Source organism: Heteronotia binoei, chromosome 2 (assembly GCF_032191835.1).
Source record: "Heteronotia binoei isolate CCM8104 ecotype False Entrance Well chromosome 2, APGP_CSIRO_Hbin_v1, whole genome shotgun sequence".
Lineage (NCBI taxonomy): Eukaryota > Metazoa > Chordata > Lepidosauria > Squamata > Gekkonidae > Heteronotia > Heteronotia binoei.
The window spans coordinates 60,522,130-60,544,387 of record NC_083224.1 but is presented as its reverse complement, the minus strand read 5'-3'; the positions used below and the strand labels follow the sequence as shown (position 1 = coordinate 60,544,387).

General features: G+C 41.1%; 1 protein-coding gene across 15 annotated transcripts in view; it reads left to right on the top strand.

Annotated features, from left to right (window-relative positions):
• The window catches only part of PPP1R12B (protein phosphatase 1 regulatory subunit 12B), a 158,774-nt gene that overhangs the window by 86,853 nt on the left and 49,663 nt on the right, over positions 1 to 22,258 (top strand). The gene's annotated exons all lie outside the window — the stretch shown is intronic.

Below are 22,258 nucleotides of genomic sequence, written 5' to 3'. Positions count from 1 at the left end.
TGTGATTTTGTTGTTTTTTTTCTCTTAGGGAAGCTTTTAATAAATACACTTTGATATCCATTTTGAAACTAGCCCATTGCATTCAGTTTTCCCTCCCTCCCTTTCTTTCCTTCCCTCCCTTTGCTTTCTTGCATTTCTTTTCCTTTGGGATGGTGCTGATTGCTGCCTTCTGTACAGTGTCACGAACCTCCGGCCATAGTTCTTCAGGCACTCTGTCTATCAACTCTAGTTCCTTAAACCTGTTCTTCACCTCCACTGTATATTCATAAGGGATGTGATCAAGGTCAAGCCTGAATGGCCTAATGGCTTCTCCAGTTTTCTTCAGTTTAAGCCTGAATTTTGCAATGAGTAGCTCATGATCTGAGCTGTAATCAGCTCCAGGTCTTGTTTTTGCTGACTGTAAGGAGCTTCTCCATCTTTGACTGCAGACTATATAATCAATCTGGTTTTTGTGTTGCCCATCAGGTGATGTCCTTTGTAGAGTCACCTTTTAGGTTGTTGGAAGAGTATGTTTGCTATGACCAGTTTGTTCTCTTGACAAAACTCTATTAGCCTTTGACCGGCTTCATTTTGTTCTCCAAGGCCAAACTTATCATTTGTTCCGGTTACCTTTTGACCTCCCACTTTTAGCATTCCAATCCCCTATGATGAGGAGGACATCATTTTTTGGTGTTAATTCTAGAAGGTGTTGTAGATCTTCATAGAACTAGTCCACCTCAGCCTCTTCTGCGTCCGTGGTTGGGACATAGGCTTGGATTACTGTGATATTGAATGGTTTGCCTTGGATACAGACCAAGATCATTCTATCATTTTTGAGATTGTATCCCATTGCTGCCTTCCTCACTCTCTTGGTGACTATAAAGGCCACACCATTTCTTCTATGGGAGTCTTGCCCACAATAATAGATGTAGTGATCCTCTGAGTTAAATTGACCCATTCCTGTCCATTTTAGTTCACTGATTCCCAAGATGTCGATGTTCAGTCTTGCCATCTCTTGTTTGACCACATCCAGTATACCTTGATTCATAGATCTTACATTCCATGTTCCAATGCAGTATTGTTCTTTGCAGCATCGGACTGTTCTTTCACCATCAGATACATCCACAGCTGAGCATCTTTTCAACTTTGGCACAGCCGCTTCATTCTTTTTGTGGTTACTTCTTTCCACTCTTCCCCAGTAGCATATTGGGCACCTTCCAACCGGAGGGGCACATCTTCCAGTGCCATATCTTTTAGCCTTTTGTTACTGTCCATGGGGTTTTCTTGGCAAGGATACTGGAATGGGTTGCCATTTCCTTCTTCAGTGGATTGCATTTTGTCTGGGATCCCAGCTACAGCCTGTCCATTTGGGTGGCCCTGCATGGCATAGCCCACAGCCTCACTGAACCGCACAAATCCTCTCGCCATGTCAAGGCAGCAAGGAGGTGGTTTAGGCTTGCCCATAATTTCAGTAGAATTTTTTAGTTTATAACCAAGTCATAAAACAGAACTGCCACTAGATGGAGTATCATCTGTAGGCAAAGTCTGAAACCACAAACTAATGGTATGAATTACTTATCAAGAGAATTGAGATTTTTATTATATTTTGGTTTTGAGAAGTGCCTCCTGGAAAAATAAATTGCACAGCTTTACATCTTCCAGTTGGAGTTGCCAAAGCTGGCTGGTTGTTAGGATTAAGATAATGGTAATAATCCAAATACTCCTGTTTGTGTGAATGCCTCGTGGAATTATGTATGCTATCAGAGAGGCTGGGGGAGGGGGGTGGGGTGCTAGAAGATTTGCATCCAGTAATCTGAAGCAGTGTTGTTTTTTGGAGTGCTTGCTTTGAGCTTTTGATAATATGTGAATTTATATGTATATAGGGTTTAGACATGCTGTACTTTCTATTCCCGTATTACATTTTAAGAGTCCCAACAGAATATGAATTTGTTTAAATTTAATGATTCAATTAAAAGTTAGATCATCTGAAATTAGTCATCTGTGACAACCCTAATTATTTCTAAAACACTGATCATGTTTTTCATTTGGCGTCAACTGTTTGATACAGAGTAGGAATTTGCAACATCAAAATGCATAAAACGGTTAATCCTGTGAGAAGTATATTTCCATCTAAAGAATGGTGTTAAAAGTACAAGACTATGAAGACCAGAGCTTGAAGAATGGTATTTTTTCAGGATGGGAGGTTGTAGTACTGTATTTTTACTCAATTATTTAATAGAATTGTAGAATTACAAAGAACTTGAAAAGCAAGAAGGAATTAACATATTAATGAATCCTGTATACCCAAGCAGGAGGTGAATTTTGCCTTTCATTAATCCCCCCAGGGATTGTGAAGGAATGGAAGATGGTTTGCCCATTCCGAGGGTGGACAGGAAACATTGTCCTCATTTTGCAGCCATCACATAGCCAAATGGCTACATGGTGGTATCAGGAACCCTATTCAGAAGTGGGGGTGGGAGCAAGGTGTTTTCATGGTATTACATGAGAGCCAGTTTGGTGTAGTGGTTAAGTGCGTGGACTCTTATCTGGCAGAACCAGGTTTGATTCTCCACTTGCAGCTGCTGGAATGGCCTTGGGTTAGCCATAGCTCTGGCAGAGGTGGTCCTTTAAAAGGCAGCTGCTGTGAGAGCCCTCTCAGCCCCACCCACCTCACAGGGTGTCTGTTGTGGGGGGAGAAGATATAGGAGATTGTAAGACGCTCTGAGTCTCTGATTCAGAGAGAAGGGCGGGGTATAAATCTGCAATTCTTCTTCTTCTTCTACATCATAGTCAAATCCAGTATATAGCCAGCTATCTTCATGATGCTTGGAGGAAGATTATGAGCTCACATCGGGGAAATGCACCAGTTTTCTTTTTTAATGTTCTGAATTTGAGGATTGAGGTAGAAATATTCCTGAACAGGAAAATAAAACTACAAAGGGCTTTTCCACATGTTTTTTTTTTCATTGATTCTGACGCCATATTCCTTCAGTTTAATTCCAGTTTTTGTGCCTTTAGTTTTCACTTTGAGTGTTTTGCTTTTTTTCCTGGTTCTTTTAAGACCAGTTTTACCCTGGTCTTTTTCTGGAAGCCAATTGTGACTTGGTTCCCCTCCCCCCCCCCAATGCATAATATTTCTGTTAATTTTCTTTGTTCCACCCACTCCCACCTGCCTCCAGGACACTGTTCAATGTGTCGGTTGAACCACTTCTCCCATCCTGAAAATGAGTAGGGTTTTTTCCCTTTTTTTTTTCAATGAGGCACTAAATATTGATATATTGTTAGAACATTGTTACAATAGGTTTAGGAGATTCTCTGAATTCCCAGCTTTCATTTTTTTAAAAAAGTGTGTAGCTGCTTCCCTCACAGAGTTCTAAGGAAAAAGGTATATCCCCTTGAGGGTAGGGGCTGGAGACTTATTTTTAAAAAAATGAAAGATCAGAATTCAGAGAACCTCCTAAGCCAATTGTTACAGTGCTTCAGTTATATATTGATATTTTAGTACCATTTTTAAAGGAGGGCGCTAAGACACCACCAATGACTATAGCACCATCCCTTAAAGATCCTCATTATTGAAGGCAGCTGTGGTAGATAATAAACTGGCTCCACAGCTATGTAAATACATGGGGAAGCCAGACGTGCAGAACACTTGTATGGAACACTAATTTCAGTGCTTCTTGATAAACTCCCAAGAAAATCAGGAGTAAGTCTAGAATGGCAAGTGAAATACTTTGGCCTCTGATCTCTTTCCTGCCCCACCCTCCAAATTTATGGGAGGAGGAGGAGATTGAAATTGGCAGATTGGCAGCTTTCATGGGGGGGGGGGGTGGACCCTGTATTTCTTATAGAAAATTTCAGTGCTCTGCATTAGCCTGCACTTTTTACAAGTTTGTCTTTCACCTTCCTACAGGTTGCTGGCCCAAATGACAGTCTTTTAAAATCACTGTACCAATCTCTCCCCCCCCCCCCGCTCCCCGTGCAGTTATGGGAATTTATTCATGTGTCATAACTAGTTATGAAATAGTCTGCTTGCATCCAGTACAGTCATATTTTGAGTCAATGCTCAGTAGATCTATTAATATCAGGAACATATAAATATAGGTACAATAATACAAGCTATTTTTAGTTTGTCTCTAAAGCAGTGCTGGAAGTAGATAGTGCATTGTTCATTGTGTTTCCTAAGGGGAGCTCTCTACCCCATTTTCTATACTTGAGTATATGCCTTTTATTGCATTACCAAGCAATTTCTAGTTCAGTTCCAATATTGCATGGTTTAATCCCTATTACCATATGACCTCAACAGTTAATAGTTCGTTCTATGATTATGATGGGTGAGAAACAAGCAGGATGATCACCTGATTAAAATGCTGATGTTTCTTCTAATGGTTTGAACAAAGTAGTGTCATATCAGTGCCAAGTTTCCATCTTTTCAAGCTGAATTAAGCATGAACATCTTTAATGTGTTATGTACATACAGCTCAGGTTTGTTATAGAGGTGCTGTTCCTTCTGTTTCCATATTGCATTTTAACAGTACCAGCAGAATTCCCCCTTCCTTTCCCCCATTTCAATTGCACTCTTCCTCCTGACAATCTGTTGTAATATCTGCTTGTTTCCCTTCTTTACTCTCAAACTGTATTGCTCTGTAAGATGTTACAAGCTGCCTGGTTAGATTTAGATTTGCCTTCAAGAGCTTTTTGTTTTCTGGGAAATGACTACCTAATATGGTGAGGTATGCCCTGCTCAGAGGATACTTCATGTTGCTCTAGTGCAATGGAGTTAGGTTGGTAGTGATATTAGGTGAGCTTCTAGTAATGTTTTATGCTTTTAACTATTTCTGTAAATAGCACAGCTTGCTTTGCACAGTTCCTTTTTTGGGAATCCATAGAGCAGTGGCTGGAAGTACATTTTCCACATTGTGTTAGTTTCTAGCACAAATACAGTATTACACTGGGAAAGCTTTCATTCTGACCTATACCCATAACAGTGTGGGAGGGCAAGCAATTTTTAGAAGAGTGATAAAGCAAGACCCTTAATTATGCATAAACGGGGCACATGCTTTTGAAACACTGGCTTTATAATCAAAGGACCCTGTTGTAATCAAAGAGCAGTCATAAGAAAATTACAGATCATGGTAAACACTGTTGACAAACTAGCAAGGGCACAAATGACAGAAAATTCATTGAAGCTGTTGGTGAAATATTTTTCAGGGTAGTTTTTGTCCTGTGATCAACCAGGCCACTCAAAATAATTTCAGGGTGCAATGTTTACAGCTTTACTTTGCATTTGTGTATATGAGTGCATCCAATGTTTTGCTCTGCTTTAAGAACTTCCTGTATTTTCCTGTCATGCTATTTTCAGCCATTCTGATGCAGGTTTTCAGACTGTTACACTTAAAGTTCGAATTAAAGCATAATGGTGTATTGGTATTTCTGTTTAAAGCCTCTTACATCTGAGGCTTGGTAGGTGGTGTAAAAATTATGTGCAAATCCACAGGTATTTCATTGGACTGAGTTCAGTTGCATGGACTATGAAGTCCAAATAGAGAAAAATACAGAAAACCCAGTATAATGGATATTTCCAGAAATAAGTCATATAAACAGACTGGTCTTCTGAACCAAGAACATTGACGCTGATGAACTGGAATTAGTCTAATAGCCTTTGTGACTCAGAAGACTCTCTGACAATAGAAAATGCTGTGTGCTTCAGAGCATCTTTAGCTGTAAGTTCTGATGGAATGATCAGTCCAGTGTTGTTTATTTCTACCTTCAAATTCTGAGGTGTTTAAGATGATGCTTTTGATATCTTGAGAAAATGAACTCAATTGTGTTTGAGCAGGGAACCTCTTTCCATCGTATCACATGAAGGGAATAACAAAATGAAGATGGACCTTTGATATGTACTCTACAAATGGAATCACTATTCTCTCATTCTCTCTCTCTCTCTCTCTCTCTCTCTATATATATATATATATATTGACACAACATATTAAGAAACTTCCTATCAAGAAAATCTAATTTTCTGAATGAGGACTGGGTTTCTCAAAGAATAAAACATTTTAGAGCTCTGTTGATTCCTTTTCTAGACATTACAGGCATAATATTTACCTATGATTACCACTAACATTGATGTTGTTGGCTCATCTCTGGTTCAAATCCAAAATGTTCAATGAAACTGCGTGTGGCTGGGAGGCTTTTGACAGGTTGACAGGGGAGAAAGGTGTCAGCAGAAAAAAAACACAGATGGAAACTCTCTAGTGGGACAGGAGCCTCTATCAGCAAGAAAACATAGTTAACCCTGACTCTGGAGCAAACAGAAGTTAACAGGCAGCCAGGTAATCAGTTAGACCAAGGCTGACAAGAATTCTCAGGTGTGATGGTAGGAAGAGGAGCCCCACCCTTTGGGAGGATTGAGTGAGGTTTCCATGGGACAGGGGCAGTCTCAACCAGGAGGCAAAGCTTGCAAATAAAAGAGGTGTGCAGTGAGGCAGAAGGCCAGAAAAGAAAGCTGAGCAGGCTGTTTTGTTTTGGCAGGAAGATCTCTCTATAAACTGAGTTTGTTGGCCTGTGAATTAAATGCTGCTATAATTATAAGTTCATCTTCCATCGTCAGTGCAGCACCACATTGGAACTGCATACGCACAGGCCTGCCAAAAGTAGTTTTTTCCCAAGCTTAATACTATCAAAGGGAGGATCCTCCACCCCTTGGAGCTGACACTGTGGCATTTTTGCACCCAAACCATCACATGCTCCAAGGGAGAGTGTCGCCTCACCCTCAGTTCCTTTTCTGCTGCACCTTAGATTGGTTATTCTAGCAATGGCTCCAGGGTCCTGCTTGGTTTTTTTTCCTGACTGCAAGTTTTTATTGTTCTTCTCTTGGAGTTTTCTGGGCATTTAGTCATGCTGAGATCATTGAAAGGTGTCTTTTTTGTGGTGGTGAGGTGGCTTTCGCAGACCTACCTCCTTCCTTATTTTGTTGACTGGCCGCCTTCTCACCCTCAAATTCTTAATGGCATCTAAGGCTTTGTTTAAAAAATGTACCAAGTGTGCAACTAAGATGCACCACATTTTAAGAAGGATATAGACAAGCTGGAACGGGTCCAGAGGAGGGCGACAAAGATGGTGAGGGGTCTGAAGACCGAGTTCTATGAAGAAAGGTTGAAGGAACTGGGCATGTTTGGCCTAGAGAGGAGGCGGCTGAGAGGTGATATGATCACCATCTTCAAGGACTTGAAGGGCTGTCATATAGAGGATGGTGTGGAATTGTTTTCTGTGGCCCCAGAAGGTACGACCAGAACCAATGGGTTGAAATTAAAAGAGTTTTCGGCTCAACATTAGGAAGAACTTCCTCAGTGGAACAGGCTTTCTTGGGAGGTGGTGGGCTCTCCTCCCTTCAAGATTTTTAAACAGAGGCTAGATGGCCATCTGACAGCAATGAAGATCCTGTGAATTTAGGGGGAGGTATTTGTGAGTTTCCTGCATTGTGCAGGGGATTGGACTAGATGACCCTGGAGTTCCCTTCCAACTGTATGATTCTATGACAAGCATGACTTTTGCTTGATGTGTTTTGGAATGTCCCACGTTGTGATCTCCTGCAAGATCTGCCAGGAGTTTACCTGGAAGGCACACTCGGACAGCTCTTTTTGTCTTAAGGCGGCACTATGGGAGAAATCTCTAATTTCCCCTGAACTGTCTAGATCAAGTCAGAGATCAGATCTGATTAATGCCCTGTCCTCTGTGTGGTTGGCTCTTTCAGTTCGCATTCTGGAGCCCCATTCCGACCCTGATCGTATGCTCACTTCTGGCAGGACCAGCAGCTCCTAAGCTTTTGTTCACAACACCCGTGTCCACAATTCTGCATGTCTGCTCTGATGCACCCAGTCTCTCCCTCACCCACCCACTCAGTTCCAGCTGTTACCCCTTCGGAACCCCCTTTGAAGAAGGCAAGAAAAATCAAGCATAAGGAGAAGTCATCTTCTTCATCAAAGAAAATCATTGTGTCCGCCTAGATCTCCTTTGGGATTCAATGTCATTTTGGTCCCTCCTCATATCCCATCACTGCGTTTGTCCTTCCCAGATGTAAATATGTCAGAGACTGAAGAGGAAAGAGCCAGTCTTCTATGGGAGGATTTACCATATATCAGGTTGGAGCTGTTGAGACCCGCTCCAAGAATGCAGTTGTGCCCTCCACAGTGGTACCCATACTATATGTCTCCAGCCTATTTACAACTGTGCCCTCATTGTTACCTCCAGCATCTGCATTCTGGTCTACCAAGTTGTGGAAAATTATGGTTGGCAGGGATCTCAACAAAGCCAAGACCCTTTTACTGTGAGGGAGGGCAAGGAGCAAGGCACTGGTGTTACGCTTTTTTAAAAAAGGGGTGACAGTTGGTTAAGACAATTCAGTGCCTACTGGGGTTGATGGGGTCCACTACAGCAGTCATTCCTCTAGCTAGACTCCACATGGAGTTGCAGAACTGGTTTGTCAGATTTGACTCCGTGAGACATTCCCCAGGGTATTGCTTTGCTATTCCTTGATCTATAGTAGGGACCCTGGCTTGGTAGCGATCATCAAGTCAGCTCACAAGTAGCCCTATCAGAATTTTGCATCTATTACTTGAGTGAGGATTATGTTTCTTGACATTCAGCCTTTCCAACACATTACTAGACCTCAAATGTTTACTCATCCAATCGTGGTGTGTCATTAGCTTCGCACTTCACCAAAACCTGCCTAGTCACCATCTACAGGTAATTATTATTGTTCTCAGATGGGTGAAATTTATCAATGATGTTGGCTTTCATCAAAGTAATTTATTTCATACTCCTCTGTATTAACTGGAAAAAAATGTGATGTCCTGAATATATGTCACAAATGGGAGGAGGGCTTGAATCTGATAAAATAAGACTTCTGGCTCCTGGTTACTTTACAGAATTATAACTTTCCCTAGTGAGCAAAAAGTGAAATATCTACTGACATCTTTCATCATTCAAAACTGGCAGTCTGTTTCAGCCCAGGGGAGCTCCTTATATGTCAACCAGGTAGTAACATTATGACTTATTTGCATCAGATGATTTGCAGAACCTTGGTACATGTTTACTGTTCAGTTAGATGCAACTCTAAAACACACACACACACATGCTTTGAACTCTTTTTTAGTGAGAGCAAAGCAATTTTCAGAAGTGGATAGACAAGTGGGTATTCAGGCAATGTGCAGAGCCACAAGAGTGGGGACATTTTGGATTACAGTGCAGATGATCATAGACTGACTGTAATTAGAATACCCCCCTTTAAAAAAAAATTATCACTAGTAGGGCAGCAGCATTGAGCTGGAGGATTCCTTTCTATACTGCAAGGGCAGCCCCCCTCCCATTGCTCCTGACTAGGTTTGCCAGGCTGTGGCAGAGATGATGTCATGTGAAACACTGACATCACTTATGACTCAAAACCTTGATGTCACATAGTGCATCAGGCAATGCTCTGGACTCCTCTCAAACTCTTTAGTAATAGAGGGAAATTATGGGCATTGCCTGATTAGACCTGGGTTTTCACCTGGTAGTAACATCAATGTGCTGTTTAATGTCATTTCTGTCCCCCACATTAAGAACATGAGAGAAGCCATGTTGGATCAGGCCAATGGCCCATCCAGTCCAACACTCTGTGTCACACAGTGGCCAAAAAAATTATATACACAAACACACACACACACACACTGTGGCTAATAGCCACTGATGGACCTCTGCGCCATATTTTTATCTAACTCCCTCTTGAAGCTGGCTATGCTTGTAGCCGCCACCACCTCCTGTGGCAGTGAATTCCACATGTTAATCACCCTTTGGGTGAAGAAGTACTTCCTTTTATCTGTTCTAACCTGACTGCTCAGCAATTTCATCGAATGCCCACAAGTTCTTGTATTGTGAGAAAGGGAGAAAAGTACTTCTTTCTCTACTTTCTCTATCCCATGCATAATCTTGTAAACCTCTATCATGTCACCCCGCAGTCGACGTTTCTCCAAGCTAAAGAGCCCCAAGCGTTTCAACCTTTCTTCATAGGGAAAGTGTTCCAACCCTTTAATTATTTTAGTTGTCCTTTTCTGCACTTTTTCCAATGCTATGATATCCTTTTTGAGGTGCGGTGACCAGAATTGCACACAGTATTCCAAATGAGACCGCACCATCGATTTATACAGGGGCATTATGATACTGGCTGATTTGTTTTCAGTTCCCTTCCTAATAATTCCCAGCATGGCATTGGCCTTTTTTATTGCAATGGCACACTGTCTTGACATTTTCAGTGAATGATCTACCACAACCCCAAGATCTCTCTCTTGGTCAGTCTTTGCCGGTTCACACCCCATCAACTTGAATTTGTAGCTGGGATTCTTGGCCCCAATGTGCATTACTTTGCACTTGGCCACACTGAACCTCATCTGCTACGTTGACGCCCACTCACCCAGCCGCAATAGATCCCTTTGGAGTGCCTCACAATCCTCTCTGGTTCTCACCACCCTGAACAATTTAGTGTCACCTGCAAACTTGGCCACTTCACTGCTTACTACCAACTCCAAATTATTTATGAACAAGTTAAAGAGCATGGGACCCAGCAATGAGCCCTGCGACACCCCGCTGCTTACCGTCCTCCACTGCAAAGACTGTCCATCTATACTCACTCTCTGCTTCCTATTAATTAGCTAGATTTTGATCCACAAGAGGACCTGTCCTTTTACTCCATGACTCTTGAGCTTACTAAGGAGCCTTTGATGAGGAACTTTATCAAAAGCTTTCTGGAAGTCAAGGTAAACAACATCTATTGGGTCTCCTTTGTCCACATGTTTGTTCACCCTCTCAAAGAACTATAACAGGTTAGTGAGGCAAGATCTCCCCTTACAGAACCCATGCTGAGTGTTTCACCCTCTGGGCTGCCCCAAATGGAAGGGTGGGAGGGAATCAGGTAGTTACCTGTCCAAAGTGGGCAAATGGTAAGCCTGCTCCTGACCTTCAAGAATGTGGGCTGAGGACTTGATGGTATTTGTCAAGAGCTACCTGTCCTGTTCTAAAAATAGTCATGGTGGTCACTCAGGCTTTCTCACTATCTGTGAGTTTAGTGAGAGAATAAAGAAGACCAGAGGAAATAGTCCAAAACTAAAAGGAATAAAATGGAAACGAAGAATCTGTACTCATGGTCTTGTACTCATGGTCTTTTACTCTGTGTATGTGTGTATACACAAACACACACACAACAGTGTTTGGATGATGCGCTAACTGAGTCCATTTCTTGGCTTGAAGCCTGGGGAACCAGGGATTGCATCCACTTTTCTAGTCCTTCCTTCAAACTGATAATTGTTGGTAATACATGTACATTTTGTTCCCTTTCAGCCACTCATATTTAAGAGAAACTGTTCCTCAAACTTGCCATATTTAAGGGTGTTGAAACTTCTACACATACCAAGTACCTGGTCTGTGGGTGATGAATGAAAGTATTTTTCTCTTGGTTACTGTGTTTTGTTTTTCTTCTTTCCAGCCTTATGGATAAATTGACTGAGAACTATGGTCTGAGGATAAATTTTGAAAATACATGGCAAGCTAGCTTCATAGCTTTCCAAAAGATTGACTTTTACTGAAATTACTCATGGATACTGTGCAAGAAAATCCTGAGTTACAGATGGATTGCTCTGTTTTTAATTACTGCAAGGAATTGTCTACAGTGATATTTCTAAGACCTCAGAATTTGGTAATCTGTGATGACAGATCACTGCTCAGTACACTCTATCTTTGTTTAATGGGAAATTGCTGTACTTTTTTTTCCACCATGTTTACAACACAGCCTGATGGCAGCCCACCTAAAATTCTATCTAGTGTTCGCTAATATGGTATAATCTTACTATCATGAAACATAAAATAGATTTTCAAAGATATTACAATCATCCAGAATTCTGCCTATAAATTAAAGTTTATTGAGAATTTGAGATTGGGTTGCTGTGTTATGTGATTAAAGCATTTTTATTGAAGTGTCCTGTAGTTCACAACTAAGCTTATTTTATGTCTTGAACAGCTTGGAGTCTGTATAAAACTTTGCCTGGTCAGATGAACAAAGAGATGGCCCAATAAAAATGGATCTGCTTTAGGATGTTTATGATTTGGGTTGTTAAAATACTTATATAAAGCTTCCTTGTTGACCTCAAAAAGTTGGGGAGGGCAGCTAGCTACCACAGATGTGAACCCATAATGAAAAGGAAGCATTTGCACATACATCATGATATATGTATACCTTTCAGTCCCGGCTCTTAAGAGATCCTGTGTCAAGCTAACTCTTCTTTGGCACCAGAATAACAATGGGCAGCATAATCTAGAAGAAATGATTACATCCTTGCATAAAACTTTGAGAATAATTTAAAATGACATAAGGAACAGAAGTGTGTTTCTGATTAAGAGTGTCTTATCAGTTCTGTTGCTAGTTTCCGGTAATACCATGAAAATGTGATACAAGAACCCCTCTAAGGAACATAATATGTATTATAAAAGATATATGCAACAAATGGTGTAGGGTTGGATCCAGGTTAAATTGGCAATTTTCAGCAATTTCCTCTTCCCTTTGCAACCCTGCATGTCATTCCTTGGGGTCTCCTGTCCCCCAGGAACAGCATTTCATGGACATCAGTGGATTGCAGTGGGAGGAAGAAGGCAGGAAAGTTCAGTTCTGCCAATAGAAAACGGGATCCAATTCACTAACTGCAGTTGTCTTCTTTCTCTGAATATCAGCCAGTTTTTTCTGTTGTTTTGTCACAGGTATTTAAAATTGGCAAGCCAGTGTATTTAAAGGAATGTGGGAGCTAAGCAATTACTCAAGTCACAATTACTAGTCCCAGAGATTTTGCCAGTGTTAATCATATCTGTGGCCAAAAGTGCATATTACTGATTCTTATTTTATCTGAATTTGGGTGATAGCAAGTCAACTCTGTTGCCCCGTGGCGCAAAGTGGTAAAGCTGCAGTACTGCAGTCGGAGCCCTCTGCTCACGACTTGAGTTCGATCCCAGCGGAAGCTGGTTCAGGTAGCCAGCTCCGGGTTGACTCAGCCTTCCATCCTTCCGAGGTCGGTCAAATGAGTACCCAGCTTGCTGGGGGGAAAGTGTAGATGACTGGGGAAGGCAATTGCAAACCACCCCGTAAAAAGTCTGCCATGAAAACATTGTGACAGCAACGTCACCCCAGAGTCAAAAATGACTGGTGCTTGCACAGGGGACTACATTTACCTTTTTAAAGTCAACTCAGGTTATTTTGAAGATTTTTCTAATTTTAAAATAAAGTATAAGAACTGATAGCATTTATGCAAATCAAAATATCTAGTACTTGATTACTTTCAAGAATCACTTGTACCAGTGAAATTATTATTTAAAAGCTAGCAGCAAGACTCTCTTTATATTGACTTTAAACAATTTCTAATACAGCAGTCCAGCTTTTTAAAACTTTTCTTACTGTGATGAGCTGTATTGTAATCTTAAGTACCCATTTTAAAACCGTAAAAAGCCATCGTGCTCCAGGATTTAGGCATGCTATGCTCTGTATTTATAAATTCCAGATAAAGATCTTAAACGTAGACAGAGAAATGGCAGGCATATGGTGAAAGAAAAGCAAGAAAATAAAATTTATAATATAGTAAAATTGGAGAAGAAAGGATGTACATATAGCAAGGGTCTCCAACCATTTTGAGCCTGAGGTCACCCTTGGGATTTTGACCCAATATGCTCCTCATGGTCACAAAATGGCTGCTTCAGGAGCCACAAAATGGCTACCTCAGAAGGCAAAGTCAGTCACAACATGGCTGCCACAGGAGGCAGAGCCAACCAAACAGAAAAAAAACTAAGTGCAGGGGAGAATAGGGATAGTTTTGAAAAACACACTGGAAAAGAATGAGACAAAATAAACCAACACTGTGTTGGCAACTGCCACTAAAATGACATTAGTTTAATCTGTCCAGCCAGTCAGATCTGTGGTGGCCAGTCAGAATGTCTGCTAAGCAGGTGCCCCACTTGTCCTACCCATTTCCTAAAAACCCTTAGTGGGTGCCATGATGCTCACTGGCAACACGTTTGGGACTCCTGAAATAGAGGTTTAGCACTTCTCACTGAGATGTGTCTTGGCTTAAACATAACTCTCTATGGTGATTTTAGCAGAGGTAGGAAGAAATATCTGTGGTCTAAACCTCTGAAACAAAGAATACAATCTGGCCAAAAGGTAGAGGAATATGGCAATAAAACAGGCACATTTGAGTTTCCTTACAAGGAGATCATAATTAATAGATGAAAGATGATGGGACTCCCACTGTAGGGAATCCTTAGAAGAGTTACAAAGTTCATCCCAGAAAAATAGGTCAGCCGCCTGGGAAATGTAGATTAAATAAAGCATTTTTGAGACTAATGATGTTTTTGTAAAGATATAAAAAAGTAGGAGAGGAATGATTATATATAAAGACAAGGCAAGAGACAGTGATATTAAGAACATAAGAGAAGCCATGTTGGATCAGGCCAATGGCCCATCCAGTCCAACACTCTGTGTCACACAATGGCCAAATCCACATGTTAATCACCCTTTGGGTAAAGAAGTACTTCCTTTTATCCGTTATAACCTGACTGCTCAGCAATTTCATTGAATGCCCACGAGTTCTTGTATTGTGAGAAAGGGAGAAAAGTACTTCTTTCTCTACTTTCTCTATCCCATGCATTATCTTGTAAACCTCTATCATTTCACCCCGCAGTCGACGTTTCTCCAAGCTAAAGAGCCCCAAGCGTTTTAACCTTTCTTCATAGGGAAAGTGCTCCAACCCTTTAATCATTCTAGTTGCCCTTTTCTGGACTTTTTCCAATGCTATAATATCCTTTTTGAGGTGCAGTGACCAGAATTGCACACGGTATTCCAAATGTGACCGCATCATCGATTTATACAGGGGCTGATACTGGCTGATTTGTTTTCAATTTCCTTCCTAATAATTCCCAGCATGGCGTTGGCTTTTTTTATTGCAATGGCACACTGTCTTGACATTTTCAGTGAGTTACCTACCATGACCCCAAGATCTCTCTCTTGGTCAGTCTCTGCCAGTTCACAACCCATCAACTTGTATTTGTAGCTGGGACTCTTGGCCCCAATGTGTATTACTTTGCACTTGGCCTGAACCTCATCTGCCACGTTGACGCCCACTCACCCAGCCTCAACAGATCCCTTTAGAGTTCCTCACAATCCTCTCTGGTTCTCACCACCCTGAATAATTTAGTGTCATCTGCAAACTTGGCCACTTCACTGCTCACTCCCAACTCCAAATCATTTATGAACAAGTTAAAAAGCATGGGACCCAGTACCGGACCCTGCGGCACCTCATTGCTTACCGTCCTCCACTGTGATGACTGTCCATTTATACTCACTCTGCTTCCTATTAATTAGCCAGTTTTTGATCCACAAGAGGACCTGTCCTTTTACTCCATGACTCTTGAGCTTTCTAAGGAGCCTTTGATGAGGAACTTTATCAAAAGCTTTCTGGAAGTCAAGGTAAACAACATCTATTGGGTCTCCTTTGTCCACATGTTTGTTCACCCTCTCAAAGAAATGCAACAGGTTAGTGAGGCAAGATCTTCCCTTACAGAACCCATGCTGAATCTTCCTCAATAACCCATGTTCATCAATGTGCCTACTCATTATGTCCTTGATAATGGTTTCTACCAACTTGAAGTCAGACTGACTGGCCTGTAATTTCCCGGATCTCTTCTGGAACCCTTTTTAAAGATGGGGGTGACATTTGCTACCTTCCAGTCCTCAGGAACGGAGGCAGATTTCAATGAAAGATTACATATTTTTGTCAGGAGATTCACAAGTTCAACTTTGAGTTCTTTCAGAACTCTTGGATGTATGCCATCCGGACCTTGTGACTTATTAGTTTTTAATTCATCTATCAGTTGTAGGACCTCCTCTCTTGTCACCTCAATCTGACTTAGGTCTTTCAACAGCCCTTCCAAAATTAGTGGTTCTGGAGCGGGCAAACACTTCTTGTCTTCCACAGTGAAGACGGAGGCAAAAAATGCATTCAGCTTCTCAGCCATTTCCCTATCCTCCTTCAGTAATCCTTTTACCCCTTGGTCATCCAGTGGCCCCACTGCCTCCCTGGCTGGTTTCCTGCTTCTGATATATTTGAAGAAATTTTTATTGTTGGTCTTTATGTTTTTTGCAATATGCTCCTCATAGTCCCTTTTTGCCTGCCTGATCACAGTCTTGCATTTGATTTGCCACAGCCTGTGTTCCCTTTTATTAATCTCACTTGGAATAGCTTTCCACCGATTAAAGGAGTCCTTCTTACCTTTTACAGCTTCCATTACTTTGTTTGTTAACCATGCAGGCCTTTTCTTATACCTGTTTGTGCCTTTCCTAACTTGTGGTATACATTTTATCTGAGCTTCTAGGATTGTAGTTTTAAATAGCCACCAAGCTTCCCCAAGGGTTTTGACTGTATTTACCTTTCCTTTCAGTTTCCTCTTCACATGCCTCCTCATCTCAGAGAATTCTAAGAACATTCTAAATTCTAAGAACACTTTCTGGGAGTAAGCCCCATTGAATAAAATTACTTCTGAGTAGACATGATTACTCTCTTATTCTTCCAAAGATAGATGGAATGGTGGTTAGGCAGTGGAATAGCCATAGTATGGCTATAAAAAATGAAGAGAACACCTTTCAAAGCTGTATATCTAAATTAATATTGTATTTAAAGTGAGGTGTTGGTTCTCTCCCCCCCCCCCCCCCGCCATTACATTCACACTGGATTAATATAGAGCAAGGGTGGCTAAACTGCAGCTCAGGAGCCACGTGTAGCTCTTGAAACCCCCACTGGCCAACATGGTAAAGTCATCTCTTTAAATCACTTCTCCAAGCCAACAAAGCTGGAGTCAAGTGGCACCCTTAAGACCAACCAAGTTTTATTCAAAATGTAAGCTTTTGTGTGCTCTCTAAGCACACTTGGATTTTTTGCCAAGCCAAGCCAGCTGGCACCTTAGAAAATGCATTTAAAGTTAAAGGTGCTTTCTTTCCCCTCCCTCCCTCCCTTCTCTTGTGGCTTTTACATTAAGCAGGTCTGGCTGACCCTAATACAGAGTTTCTCATGCTGGGGATAGTGCCTTCCTCAGAGTTTGGATAGAACTAACTTTTAATGCTGTATTGTTAATAGCCATGTAATTACAAGTTCAAAGTTTCTGGAAGTATGTGGTCACCTAGTTGGGGGTCACTAAAAGGAATGAGGAAGGTCTATTCATAATTAAGAAAGTTAGTGAGGGCCCAGTTAATTTAAGGCACAATGGTTGGGGAAGGGGAAAGGACAGGATTTGGAGGGATGTAGAATTGTGATGCTAGCGAAGCACAGGAAAGGGGTGGGGGGAATCAGTGAAATATGCAGCAGCTGAATGGGTAGAACAGCAAGATTTCTTAACAAAAGAGAACTGTTTAGTGGATGATGGGTGACCTTATAACTTTTAAGAAACTTTGGATTGGTGGGGAAACTGTTCTAGTCACAAGAAAAGCCTAGTGAGATCAAACCTGCGGTCCATCTAAGTCAACATCCTATTCTCATATAGTGACCAGCCAGGGTCAACAACAGGGCATAGAGACTGAGCCCTTCCCCCAGTGTTGCCTCCTGACACTGGTATTCAGAGGTTTACTATCTCTGACTATGGGGCTTTCTTTTAATCAACATGGCTAGTAGCCATTGATAGTATTATTTTCCATGAACCCGTCTTGATCCCCTTTTAAAGTCATCTATGCCTTTGACCATTGCTACATTCTCTGGCAGCAAATTCCGTTTGGCGGGGGGGGGGGTTGCTTCTATATTTTTATGTGCATGCATGTGAACGTGTATGTGCACCTAGAAGTCATAGTGACCTCTGATGACTGACCCCTATTACAGGTCAGGAGGATGTTCAGAGAGGTGGCTGAATAAATCCTGCCTCAGCCTCCACCTCTGGTATTCCAAGGAGGTCTCCCATCCAGGTATTTGCCAGAGTTGACCCTGCTTAGCTTCCAAGATCTGACGAGATCAGACTAGCCTGGGCTACCCAGGTCAGGGCTGCAGATTCCATATCTTAATCACTTGAGAAGTATTTCCTTCCTTTTGTCCATTCTGAATCTACGGCCCATCATCTTCATTGGATGCTTCTAAGTTGTATTTTGGGAGAGCAAGAAAAAGTTCTATCTACCCTGTCCATAATTTTATAAATCTCTATTGTATCCCCATCCTTAACTGTCTATTTTTTTAAATTGAAAGTCTCAAACTCTTCAGCCTTTCTTCGTAGGAAAGGTGCTCCAACCCCTTAATCATCTTAGTTGCCCTCTTCTAAACTTTTTTGAGCTCTGCAATGTCCTTTTTGAGATCCAGTGACCAGAACTGCACCCCAACTGCAACACAATAGTTCTATATAGTGTATTATACTATCGGCTGTTTTATTTTCAACCCATTTCCTAATAATCCTCATCATAGAGTTTGCCTTTTTCATTGTGACATTTTCACTGAGTCCGTCCACTGTGACCTCAAGATCTCTTTCCCTCTTAGGTTCAACAAGTTCAGACCTTGTTAGCGTATACCTAAAAGCTGGGATGTTTTGTTCCAATGTCAAATCATTTTTTACGAGACCTTTTTTGAATTGCTAGAACTTTGCTGGTTCTTAATTGACCAGGCATTGTGACCTAAAACTGAATGCTTCTTTGTGGCTTAACGTGTCATAAATTGTGCCATGGATTATAGCTGCACTTTGTCTTTAAATGCAGAACCTTCCTCTTACACCCACATCCACACCCCACACAGCTGCTTCTAGCAGAGTCTAACCATTGCTGATTATGAATCACTTCATTGTTCTTGGTGTATTGACATGATGTTGGAAAACAGAAATAAGTGCAGAATTCAGAGATCATTAACTGCACTTTAATGTTAAGCTGATATTAAATGTCAGGGGTTTTTCCCCCTGCTGCTGTACCATTTTCTTTGTTGTCCAGATACAAGGTAGGCTGTTTTAAATTGTTCGATATGGTTTGGAAACACAAACAGTCATGGATGAAAAAGCAGAAATTTAAGAGACTTTAAATTCATGTTATTTGGGGAGATGGTGTAGCATATATTTCCAGCTCTACCTTCCATTTTAAGGTACTTAACTGCTACTGAGGAAATTAGTTCAGTAGATAATTCTCCCTTGGGATTCATTAGTGTTGGTACTTTTATTATGGATCTGTGCAATGTTGAAGTTAATGTCGTATACAGCTGATAGGCTGTGTACTGCGGAAACATATAGCAGTTGGTGCAAGAATGATGGGAAGCTGTTGACTTGGTTCAGTTACACTGCTTCAAAGGACAAATCTTCCAGGTGCAAAATAGTGCTATACAAGAACACATGCAGGTTGGCATTGTAACATACCAGCTGAATTGGTATAAAGTCCCGCCCCCCCTTTCTTTTGTCCTAAGCTGCTACTAACCATAGTATGGTATTACATTTGCAGTAAATAACACTATCTATGGTTAGCCAGAGTCTGCAAACCGACTTTTAATTAGATTTACACAAGAGTAGAGTAGAGAGCCCTGACCTGGCAAGCCCAATCTTGTCAGAACTTGAAAGCTAAGCAGGGTCAACTCTGGCAAATACTTAGATGGGAATACTTGAGGTGGGAGGCAGGGGCAGGCTTTATTCAGCTATTTTTCTGAATGTTCTCCATGCTCCCAGTAGGGATCAGTCACCAGAGGTCACAATGACTTCTGGATGTCCACACACACAAGCCCATATTAAAAGTGTAGAGGAAAGAGAGCTTTTGAGTTTGTGTTTGTGACATCCTCCTGAGCTTCTAAAAATGGTTAGGACAATACTCTGATATAGCAAACACCGGCATGTTCCCTATCACCATCCCCTGTTCCCTGGTTTCTTCTACATACCTTCCTTATTCCTTCAAGTTTTCTTTTAATTCTCCTTTGCCCAGTTCACACTCCCTCCATTTCTTTTGCTGCCTTTCCCATATCTTTCCTCCCTGTTTCTCTCTTGAGCCTTGGGTGGAAAGGTCATGCTTGTGATGATACAATTGCTGGAGGAGGGGCAGAGCTCCAGCCACCTCCCACAAAGCTCAGGCAGTAACCACAGCTTAAAGTGTGTATCTTATGGCTGAGTCTGCAGCTTGTCTGTTTTTCTGGCAACTTCATTAGTGGTATACACTTACTTGAACCCGCTTCCCCATAACAGCAGAAAGGCGGACACAGAGAGAGGAGAAACAAAAGAATGGGAGGATTTGTTCCCAGTTTCAACCAGGGAAACTCATCCTAGCCTGCTAGTAACTGCCACATCCTGACTATATGTGTTTGTATGTACAGGTGCACATACACAAAATACATTGTTCATAGGCTTAAGGGTTCCACAGTATTCATTTCAGATTCACATGTCAGTCTTGAATCCCACAAAGACTTGCAGGTAATTATGAAGACCACCCACGGCAATTTATTTCAGTTGGATAATTATTAGTAAGTTCAGTCAGTCAGTCACATTTTATTTATATCCCGCCCTCCCCGCCGGAGCAGACTCAGGGCGGCTAACAACAAAATTCAATACATACATTGAGTTATAACTAACAGTATAAACCAACAGATAATTAAAAACTATTAAAATTCTAAAAACAATAAATAATATTAATAAGTTAATATGTTGGTGCTATTCAGATGGTGAATTTACTTAGGCAATTACATTATTAAATAGAGTTTTCTTTTCCCCCTACAAAAACTGAAATATTCCACCTTTTCCCCTTCCACCAATGTTTTGGTTAACTGAAAATTGATTTACATATGGGAGTGGGTTAGGGACACTTAGGTTATGGATTCATGAATGTTATTTGCACCATTTTGTGACATTTAAAACATTTGCATGCTTTTGTAAGGCCCCACCATGATGAGTTGAAAGCTGTATATATAGAAGAGCTATTGTGCAACCTTCCCATGACATACAGTTGCCTGTACTGATACATTCAGCCCACATTCTTCCCACGCCAGTGAAGTTGTTCTCATTCGCACATTGGAGTAAACAACCAGGTAGCAAAGGGTTGGCACACATGTGTGTGATGATGATAGTGTGACTTTGTTTATCCTTATAACCACAATCCCATGTCATTATGACTTTTTTCAAGGAAGCAGTTTAATGCTCCTCCTTTCCCTTCTCATGTTTCAGCTGATTCTCTTTTAATTGGGAGAAATGAGTATATCCAATAATAGCTACTCTTCTGGTTTCTTAAAATTTAGTTCTGCCAACTAATTACTGATTACCTGCTTTACTTTTATTCACAGATTTTAATTTTAATAAAATTAAATAACTTAATAAAAATGACTGAAAATGTTCAGTCCCAGCTTAGTATTTCTAGATATTTACACAATTAAAAATTGTTTAAACTCACTTAATGTAATCATCAACTACACCAATTAAATTCTACTGAGCTTGTTCTAACAATGATCCAACTATTAAACATTTTAAAGGAAATAGGTACAGTGAATTGCAGCTGTTGACCAGCATCCCTCTAGCATTTTTTCTCCAGCAAGAGCCTATGCTTCATGAACAATAACTGCAATTTTAGAACTTTTGGAAATTGTGCATTTCTATGCTGTGTTTGACCATTAAAATTCCCATTCTTCTGCTGCTGCTGCATTTCTGCTCACATAAAGGGAAGATTTCCTTTACTCCCCCTTTCCTGTTAAAGGCCTCTGTTTGTTGCACACCATGCAATTTCTAAAGGCCCACCAGCTTCAGTGGGCTGTATTTTGGAGAGTACATGCTACAAGGAGAGGTCAGAAGTTAAAATCAGGGTGCCTACTGCTCTTCTGTTTGAACCCTGAAGGGCATCCTTCAAAGCACTGTTCAGATAACTGTACCTCTTGTGTATGTGTGACTGTGATCTGGGAGTCATACTTCTACCTATTTAGTATCCATTTCTACCACTGTGAATGAGGCCTTTAGGGCACTTAACATTTAACATTCTTTTACAGCAACATTGGTTGTACATTCTGCATGAGTGAACTGATTTAGAAATCAACTAAGATTTGACCACGTGTTCTTATCTGAGTAGCAACATGTCCCATTAAATACATTTTAGGTGCTTACAATTAGACTCCGATGTAGTGTTAACTTTTGCACTCATTAATTTGGTCGTCTTAATGATAGCTTGAGCATCAAAGGAGCAACCCTCTTTTAAATGAGCAACCTTTTCCACAGCCTTCTCCGGAATGTTAGTAAAGCTAATGGCTGGATC